This window comes from Dendrobates tinctorius, unplaced genomic scaffold (genome assembly GCF_039654945.1).
Source record: "Dendrobates tinctorius isolate UK_male_01 unplaced genomic scaffold, ASM3965494v1 ptg000161l, whole genome shotgun sequence".
NCBI classification, from domain to species: domain Eukaryota; kingdom Metazoa; phylum Chordata; class Amphibia; order Anura; family Dendrobatidae; genus Dendrobates; species Dendrobates tinctorius.
In genome coordinates this window covers 8,901,293-8,910,807 of record NW_027361828.1, presented here as the reverse complement: position 1 = coordinate 8,910,807, position 9,515 = coordinate 8,901,293, and positions in this window count along the sequence as shown.

The following is a 9,515-nucleotide window of genomic DNA, read 5'->3' as shown; positions in this document are numbered from 1 at the left end:
ACACCCTGGCAGCCGGCGCGCTGTCTGGGTATTATGTTTGACATCAATCTCTCCTTCACATCCCATATACAATCTCTTGCCCGCTCTTACTGCTTACACCTAAAGGACATCTGTAGAATCCACCCATTTCTCACAATGGAAACAAAACCCTTCAATGTTGCCTTGTTCCACTCCTGCAACGCTCTATTAATTGGCTTCCCCGTTACTCAACTTTCCCCTCTCCAGTCCATACTTAATGCAGCAGCCAGGGTCATCCATCTGGCTAATCGGTACTCGGACACGTCCGCTGTTCGTCAATCATTACATTGGCTGCCTATTCATTATAGAAACCAATTCAAAGTACTTGTTCTCACCCACAAAGCTCTCCACAGCGTGGCACCCCCCTACATCTCCTCCCTCACTTCTATCAGCCTAACCGACCGCTGCGCTCTGCAAACGACTTTCGACTAACCTCCACACTAATCTACCTTCCACTGCCGACTCCAAGACTTCTCTCGCGCTGCGCCAATCCTCTGGAATGCTCTACCCCAAGAAATTAGGACTATCCACAATTTGCATAGTTTTAGGCGCTCCCTAAAAACACATTTGTTCAGAGGGGCCTATCACGTTCAATAATCAAAGTCATTTTATGTGGAAGTGTGCATGTGTAGCCCATTCACTATCTCTATCTCCCACTCCCTCAAGATGGCTGGACCATCATTGTAAATACACACCTGTACTTTGTATCTCCCCCACCTCATTGTAGATTGTAAGCTCTCACAAGCAGGGTTGTCTAACTTTGCTTTAATTACTGTATTGTTAACGTTGTTACTTATAACTTGTGCTTTGAAACTGTTAAACTGTAAAGCGCTGCGGAATATGTTGGCACTATATAAAGATTATTATTATTATTATTATTAAGGGTAAAGGATGCCTTTGCCCTGTATGAAACTCTGGTCTCCCTGTAGGTGGCCATGTCTCTGGCTATCTGTGTGGGCCACCGTCTTCATTAGAAACATAAAGGGACACTTCCATTTCTTGGAGGCCCAGAGACAAGGGAACCTGGGTCTGAGTCTACCATGGAACCCATGTAGTTGGATGGTGCTGCACAATCTGTGGGACCAATGGTAGTTCGACATAAAGGAGGAGTATGTTTTTTCTGTGGTGAAAAGGGTCATTTTGTGGGTGCATGTCTTTCCATATCCCCCGTAAACAGTTGCCGGAAAACTAAAGAGCCCAGGTTGTAGGGTGGTTGGCAACCCAGGAGTACTTGTTTAGACCGTTGGTAAATCTCAATTTTTTTACAGGTCGAGATCCATCTCAGCAAAGGTGGTCATTTATGCCTTTCTGGACAGTGGGGCGGCGTTTAATTTGATCGACGCTATGTTCATCCAGGTCCATGGCCTCAAACCACATGTATTGTCTAAATCAATAAACATTATCGCTATTAACTCTGCCCCCTTGAGCCAGTGGTATTTTACTCAGGTAGTTTGTATGTTGCAGCTACAGGTAGGGGCCATGCACTCCAAATTTGTACTTTGCTATGTCCAGAAGGCTTGCTCTCTCATGTGGTTCTCGGACTACCATGGCTAATGCTTCACAACCCTGTAGTAGACTAACAGACTCGAGAGGTGGTTAAATAGAGCGAGTATTGCTAAAACACTGCTTGGACACCCGGCTAGCCAGGGTGGGAACCCAATCTCTGCCTGAATACCTGTCTGACATCAGGGATGTGTTTTCAGAACAGGGTTGTCAGGAACTTCCTTCACGTCATCGTTACGATTGCGCCATTAATCTTTTTCTTGGGGCCAAGAGGACAAAAAGCAGGTAATACAATATCTCTGGTCCAGAGAGGCAGGCCATGAAAGACTATATGGCTGAAAGTCTGGAAAAGGGTCATATTAGACCTTCTTCATATCCTGTTGCAATAGGGATTTTCTTTTACAAGAAAAAAGACGGAGGGTTATGCCTTTGCCTAGATTTTTGCTAACTCAATTGGATCACGGTACAGGATCCATATTCTCTCCATCTCACCCCAGACCTCTAATCAGAATTTGGGAGTCAAATATTTCTCACTGGGGATTATAATCTAATTTGCATCAATAAGGATGATTGGAAAACAGCCTTCAATATTACATCTGAGGGACACTATGATACCATTTGGGTTGACTAATGCTCCCACTGTCTTTCATCACTTGGTTATTGACATCTTTAGACACCTGGCAGGCAGGTTTGTTGTGGTCTACCTTGATGACATTTTGATCTATTTGCCTGACCTCAAGTCACATCAGGTAAATGTCAAGCAGGTTCTTCAGATATTGAGAGACAAATTATTTGTCAAACCAGGCAAATGCATGTTTTGTGGGTTATTTTTTGTCATCCACCAGTTCTTGCATGGATCCGCGAAGGTCCAGGCGGTACTAGATTGGGATCGTAATGAGGACCTAAAAGCCTGAAAATATTCTTGGGTTTCACCAACTACTACCAAAAGTTCATCAAATGTTTTTTCGGTGCTTGCTAAACCTTTGAGGGATATGACCAGGAAAGGGACAGAGTTTTCCAAATTGTCCAGTCTGACCCAGGAGGCTTTTGATACCTTGAAAAAATGTTTTCCATCTGCAATAATCCTTTGAGTATTTTGGCGTGCTCGGAGATTTAGCTTGTGTTGCCGCAGCTGCATGATTTGCGGCTGCTAGACAGGCTGAATACATGTGGGGGTTGCCTGTTTGTTAGGAAATCCCCACAAGTATTCAGGCAGTCTAGCAGCCGCAAATCATGCAGCTGAGGCAACAATAACAATCTCCGAGCACGCCAAAATACTCGGGAGACCACCAGAGCATTCTTAGAGAAACCCGAGTAACAAGTATACTCGCTCATCATTAGTACTTACTAATCATAAAAATCTGTCATATTTAGAATCTGCTAAGTATCTGATACCTAGACAGGCAAGATGGTCTTATTTCTTCACCAGAGTCAACCCTTTCGTGACCCATAGGCCGGGAATAAGAATGTTAAGGTAGATGTCTTCTCCCTTTATTTTCCTTGGGGTGGAGACAACTGTGAACTAAACATTTGTTTCCTAACTTTCTGAGAAACGAATTCATCAATTACTTTGTCAAAGTTGATCTGTTGAGCTCGATCATTCTCAATTGAAAGTAAAGCTAAGCTGCTGAGTCTTTCTTGAGCCATAGTACTTCTCAAGTAGTTTTTTATGAGTTTACGCTTAGAGAAGGATCGTTCAGCCTTAGACACAGTCACAGGAACAGTCAAATACATGATGCACGCTGTGCAGACGTCTGGATAGCTTGATGAAAGTGAAGAATGCTCGACTATTAGGAAATCAGCAAATTCCTTAACACTTTTCATTTTTTTCCAGTTGCTTTTGAAAATTTTTTTACTGAACATAACTGTGAAGGAAAGGCTGGAGTTACATCATCTGCAAACTTGTTAACAAAATCAACAGCTTTTTTGTGAATATCTCTTTCACTGGCCAAAAAATCAGGTTGCATTACTTCATAAGAGTCAAGAACAGCTTTCATCCCTTCAAAGCGGCGATGAAGTTGAATACAAAGTGTGTCTACTATTGGATAGAACACAGTAACTCGGAAACAAGTTTTTGGGTCTGCTAATCTCTCGTCTTCACACAACTCAAAGTGTTTCTTCACTTTCCTTACTCTGTTCTGGTGAAATTCATTTTTTATTCCTCATTGACTACACACATCTGATGCTTCAGAAACAAGTGCTTCAAACCTTTCACACATTTCGGTTATCTTTAACAATGCATTACCCAATAACTCATATGCAGACAAGAGGTCCATGGTTTCAGATCGTAAGGATTTCGATACGAGGTTGAGAGTCTCTAAGACTTCACACTGCACAACCAAAAGTAATACAAAATCAAAACTTTCAAGTTTGTTCTTTAGCTGCTTTAGCTGCTGTGCTTCATTTCTTTCCTTGTTTTTTTTGGAAGTCAAAGTTCTGCGAGTAAGACTTTTCATCACGTCACAAAACCTGTGTTTCAGTGCATACACTGCATCATGTCTGCCAGACCAATGAGATGGATTAAGAGTTTTCAGTGTTACTTTCGATTTTGAATTCAGTGAATCGGGCTGAGCTTCGATGCAGTACACTGATCTTTTATCTCTCTAAAGGATACAAAAGTTTCACATATTTTGATTTCAATAGGTTTCCCGTCTTCATCATTAACTATTTTGACATACCGGTAAACTTCACTCATCTGATCAATTTTAGCTATGTCCTGGGTGGTATCTAGGATCAATGAAAAAAACAAGGAATTTTGAAGCTCAACTACAATTTCATCTTTGATTTGTAAGGCTAATAGATTAATAAGCTCATTCTGAATTTTAGGACTGAGGTATTTCACAGTCCCTTGCAGACGCTGAAGCAATTCTTGTAGTACTGGGTCATATTTTGACAAAAGCTCAACTATCGAGAGAAAGTTTCCTTTGTTACTATATTCTAACTTTTCAATAGATCCACGAAACGCAAGATTACATGTTGCAAGTGTCAATGTCACATTCAGGATTCTTTCAAGAACTTTACGCCAAAAGCTTCTTTCACTCTCCACATTTTTGTCGAAATCGTCTTCTAAAGTACCACGTTTCCACCATTGCTCATAAACTACACAAGCATGTGTGTGGCTTTTGGATGCTTCATGAACTGAAATACGTTCTGAAATATGCTTCCAGTCTCGAACTCTGGTTGTTGAAAACGGTAATACACGATTTCTGTATTCAAGTGCTTCCGACTGTGACTGAGGGAATAGTCAACATGGCAAGCAGTAAACACAATCTAATTTTGTTGAGTAGCATAACCAACTTCTTTTAAGCTTCAACCCTGACTTTGTGTTGATAAAATAATAGTTACTTGAAAAAGATCGACCTTGTTGATTGATATCCTTGGGAAATGGTCCGTCAGGCTGTATTGGACCAGACGCTATCAGCCTATGCTTCTTATCTTGATTTTCAATCACAGTAGGAAAGGCGTTGTAGTAGGCAGAATCTTCATCTTCCAAAAAATTTGGTGTATCATTGGTTGGGTCTGTTATATCTTCTTCGCCTATAAATTTTTGGTTTTTCGAGTCATTATCATTATTAAGGTTGTCTTGTTCCGACGTATCTGAATTTAATTTTTGTGAGATTTCAATATCATTCCCTGTCGAGTGGTTTTCAACATCCAGCCATGCTGCTAAGTTCTTCGAACTTTTTTCAGCCTCCAAGTTTCTTCTTTTCGCAATCTGTCTTTTTTTATTTCCACTTGGCTGGTGCCGAATTCGCTTTATAATAAACGGTTTTATTAACAAACACAATCACAGTACCGTATTTTCCTTTTCCGGCATATAAGACTACTTTTTAACCCCTGAAAATCTCAGAAGTCAGGGGTCGCCTTATACGCCAAGTGCAGGGCGCCACCTACTGGCAAAGAGACAGTGCGGCTGCCCAGCCCAGGATATGTGCACTGTGTCCAGCCGCTCTCTCCAGGAGGAGAGAGACTGGAGCTGACATTTCTGCCTCCCCCAAGAGGTGCCAGACATCAAATACTACAACCTCCGGCCACAGGTACAGCAGTCACTATTGCTCCCTCCCGGTTGTGAGGAGAGACTGAGGGGGGGTTGTACACAGCTCTGATTATTGAAAACAAGAGGTAGCTGACTCACTGAGAAGATAGATACTGCATGACCCGGAGTCGGGAGGAATGTGTGATTATGGAGACTTCCTCCTGACCTCCTCCCCCTCGCAGCAGTATAGACCTGCAGACTGGAGAGGGGCAGGGCTTCTCACAGTTTGTCACAGAGATATTTGTGTCTGCTGAGACTGTCTCCTCTCAATGCTGAGAGTTTGTTACAGTGTGCACTGTGCCTGCCTTGCCAACTCTCTGTGATCTCCAGACTAACATATTGTTACAAATCTCCAGGCCAGTGCAGGTTTCCAGTCATTGACAGCTGGCAGAGCTCCTGGAGATTATTGAAATGAGAGTCTCCTGTCCTCCGGGTGACATTATCTGACAGGAAAGTTTGCCCCCTGTACTCCCCCAACCCCCCCATCTTGACACAGGCACAAATCCCTCTCCATGTCACCTACCCCCTCACGGTGCTGGCACATCCCAATCCCCATATTCCACCCCCCTCCACACGATGCTGGCACATCACCCCTCTCCATGTTTATAGTATATGGAGGACTATGGGGGTGCAGTATACTATATGGAGCACTATGATGGTGCATTATAATGGGTGACAATGGATGATGCACTATAATATACGGAGCCAATTATACTATGTGGAAGCCATTATAATACTGGGAGGGCTCTGTGGGGGGCATGATTATACTTGAAGGACTATGAGGAAGCCTTTATACTTTATGGAGGGCGATTTAAAGGGACACTGTCACCAGTGTCACTTACTGGGCTGCTCAGTGTAGTTTTCATAAAATCACTGTTCAATCAGTTTGAGATTAACATTGTAGGACTAATCAAATAGTCCAGCACATTCATTTACTGCTAAATATGAAGCAGGGAAAACAGTAATTATATTAAAAGTACAGCAAGCAGCTCAGTAAGTGACACATCGCTGGAATCCGGGTCTCTATCTCTACATTATGCTAACAGATGGGATGGCAAAATCCTGGTGACAGTGTCCCTTTAATGCTGTGTGGGGGCCATAATACAATGTGAAGAGATGTAGGGGCCATTATACTGTATGAAGGGCTGTGTGGGGTTCACAATGGGAATCACACCGTAGAAGAGAGGTAGTCTTATACGGCGAGTATATTCCAAACTCTATATTTTAACTGGAAAAGTTGGGGGCCGTCTTATACGCCCAGTCATCTTATACACCGGAAAATACGGTAATACTAAATACTATCTACCTACACACGCACTACAACATGCGACACAGACTGCACTGATGATCCGACACTGGCCGCTGTCCGATGAGCAATGGCCAATGAGCAGTTCAGCAGTTGGGGTAAACAAGACCTCAGTGTAAGTGCACGTCGCGTCACAGCCGCTGCCTGAACTATTGGCTGAGTCACCGCCTGGCGCGACACCACACGATCAGCTAACAGTCTACTGTCTGCCATAGAGCTCCTGTTACTAAGCTAAATAGCATTTCCCTGTTTAAAGTATAAACGAACAAAAAACATTTAAGCTTGCACTTTCATGGATCTTTTCGTTATTTTTATTAACTTTAAACTCGAATAATATAGGAGCTGGGTATTGTATGAGAAATTAAAGTATTAAAATACAATTTTTTACCATCAGTTTGGGGCCCGTTGGTTGGTTGGGGCCCCGGGGCAGCGCCCCGGCTAACCCGGTTGTAGTTACGGCCCTGATCAGGATGTTCTGGTGTATGTAGCTGCTTATAGTGTGTGTGTGCACGTTCTAATACCCCTCATACTCAAACATCCAGGTCTTTCCAACCGTTGGAGATTCCCAGTAGACGTTGGACTCATTTATCAGTAGATTTCATTACGGATTTATCTGTAGGCAATACAGTTATTTTGATGGTCGTGGACAAGTTCAGCAAGATGTCTAACTTCATTGCACTATCTGCCTTGTTCAACGTCAAGACATTTGGTGCAAATATTCAAAGAAATCGTGACATTACATGGGATTCCTACAGATATAGTTTCTGACAGAGGGTACACTTTATTTCCAAATTTTGGAAAGCATTTTGCACTCGGTTGGGGATCCGTCGTTTTCCTCAGCTTTTTATCCACAGTCTAATGGGCAAACTGATTGAGTTAACCAGAATCTTGAGACTTATCTTAGGAGCTTTGTGTCTGACAATCAGGAGCATTGGATTATTTACCTTTAGCTGAATTCACGGTGAATAACCATTGTCATGAGTCTACTGGTAAGTCCCCATTCTTCAGGGCCTATGAGTTTCATCCTTAGTTCACCTAATTTAATAGGAATCGTTCCTGAGAAATAGCTGTAGAGGAAAGGTTTTCATGATCTATTTATTATGTCTATGTGGCAAGGGGTTCTCAATAATTTGAAGAAGATGGGGTCCAACTACAAGAGTGTGGCTGATCGCAGACACTTGATGACTACGGACCTATGTGTTGGTGATTTGGTGTGGTTGTCCTCCAAGAACAGATTGTCAGTGTTAAGTCTTGTACTGCCTGGTGAGGAGTGGCAGAGTCAGAGTTGCAGAATTGTTCTGTGACAGTTGCTTGGGGTTTTGGCTGTGTGCATAGTACCTATCCTCTCCTATTTTTTTACCTTCCTTATCAATCCGATGTTTCCCGCTATTGTCTGTGGGTGAATATTCTGTATATTATTTATCCCTGTACGTTATTTGTCTGGTTTGTGTATTTACATACACTATTTCTCTCCAGTTTCCTGGGTGGGAAAGGGAAGGGCTGATTCAGTTCAGCAAGATAGGTGGCCCCAGCAGCTTCATTATCAGCATGAACCTGGAGAGCAGGGATAGCTAGGGCACTCCTAAAGTCAGGGACAGGGAAGAAGCCCCTGGCCCCAGGTTATCAGACAACAAAATCATGTTTGTCACATTTAAATGTTTCAGATCACCAAACAAATTTAAATATTAGACAAAAGCAACACAAAATGCAGTCTTTATAGTTAAGGGAAAAAGACATCCAAACCTACAGGGCACTCTGTGAAAAAGTGATTACCTCCCTAAACCTAATAACTGGTTGGGCCACCCTTATCACTGCTAACTGGTAATGATTACAATGCTCGGGAGGAATTTTGGCCCACTCATCTTTGCAGAATTGTTTTAATTCAGCCACATTGGAGGGTTTTCGAGCATGAACCAACTTGTTAAGGCTATGCCACAGCATCTCAATTGGATTAAGGTTAGGGCTTTGACTAGGCAACTCCAAAGTCTTAACTTGGCTTTTCTTAAGCCAATCAGAGGTGGACTTGCGGGTGTGTTTTGGATCATTGTCCTGCTGCATAACCCAAGTGTACTTTAGATTGAGGTCACGAACAAATGGCTGGACATTCTCCTTTAGGATTTTTTGGTAGACAGCAGAATTCATGGTTCCATTTACCACAGCAAGTCTTCCAGATCACACTACCACCCCCATATTTTACTGTTGGTATGATGTTCCTTTTCTGAAATGCAGTGTTACCTCTATGCCAGATGCAATGGGACATGCACCTTCCAAAAAGTTCAACTTAGGCAGGCTTCACATTTGCGTATGGAGGATCTGCGGACTACCTCCGTGAAGCTCCGCCCACGGCCACACCTCCGGTCAGCTCCGCCTCTGTCCGCATACTTGTGCATGCGGCCTGTGTACCCCCTACCTTTAACATTGGGTACGCAGGTCGTGTCGCTGTATGCGGATGCCTCCGCATGCGTCGTTTTGACGGTGCGGCGATTCGCGTCAAGCGCATCATGTTGGAATTTGATGCGGGCGCCGCATCGTCAAAACGACGCATGTGGAGCATTGCGTACCCAATGCTAAAGATAGGGTACGCAGGCCACATGTAGAAGTATGCGGCCGTAGGCGGAGCTGACCAGAGGAGGTGCGGCCGTGGGCGGAGCT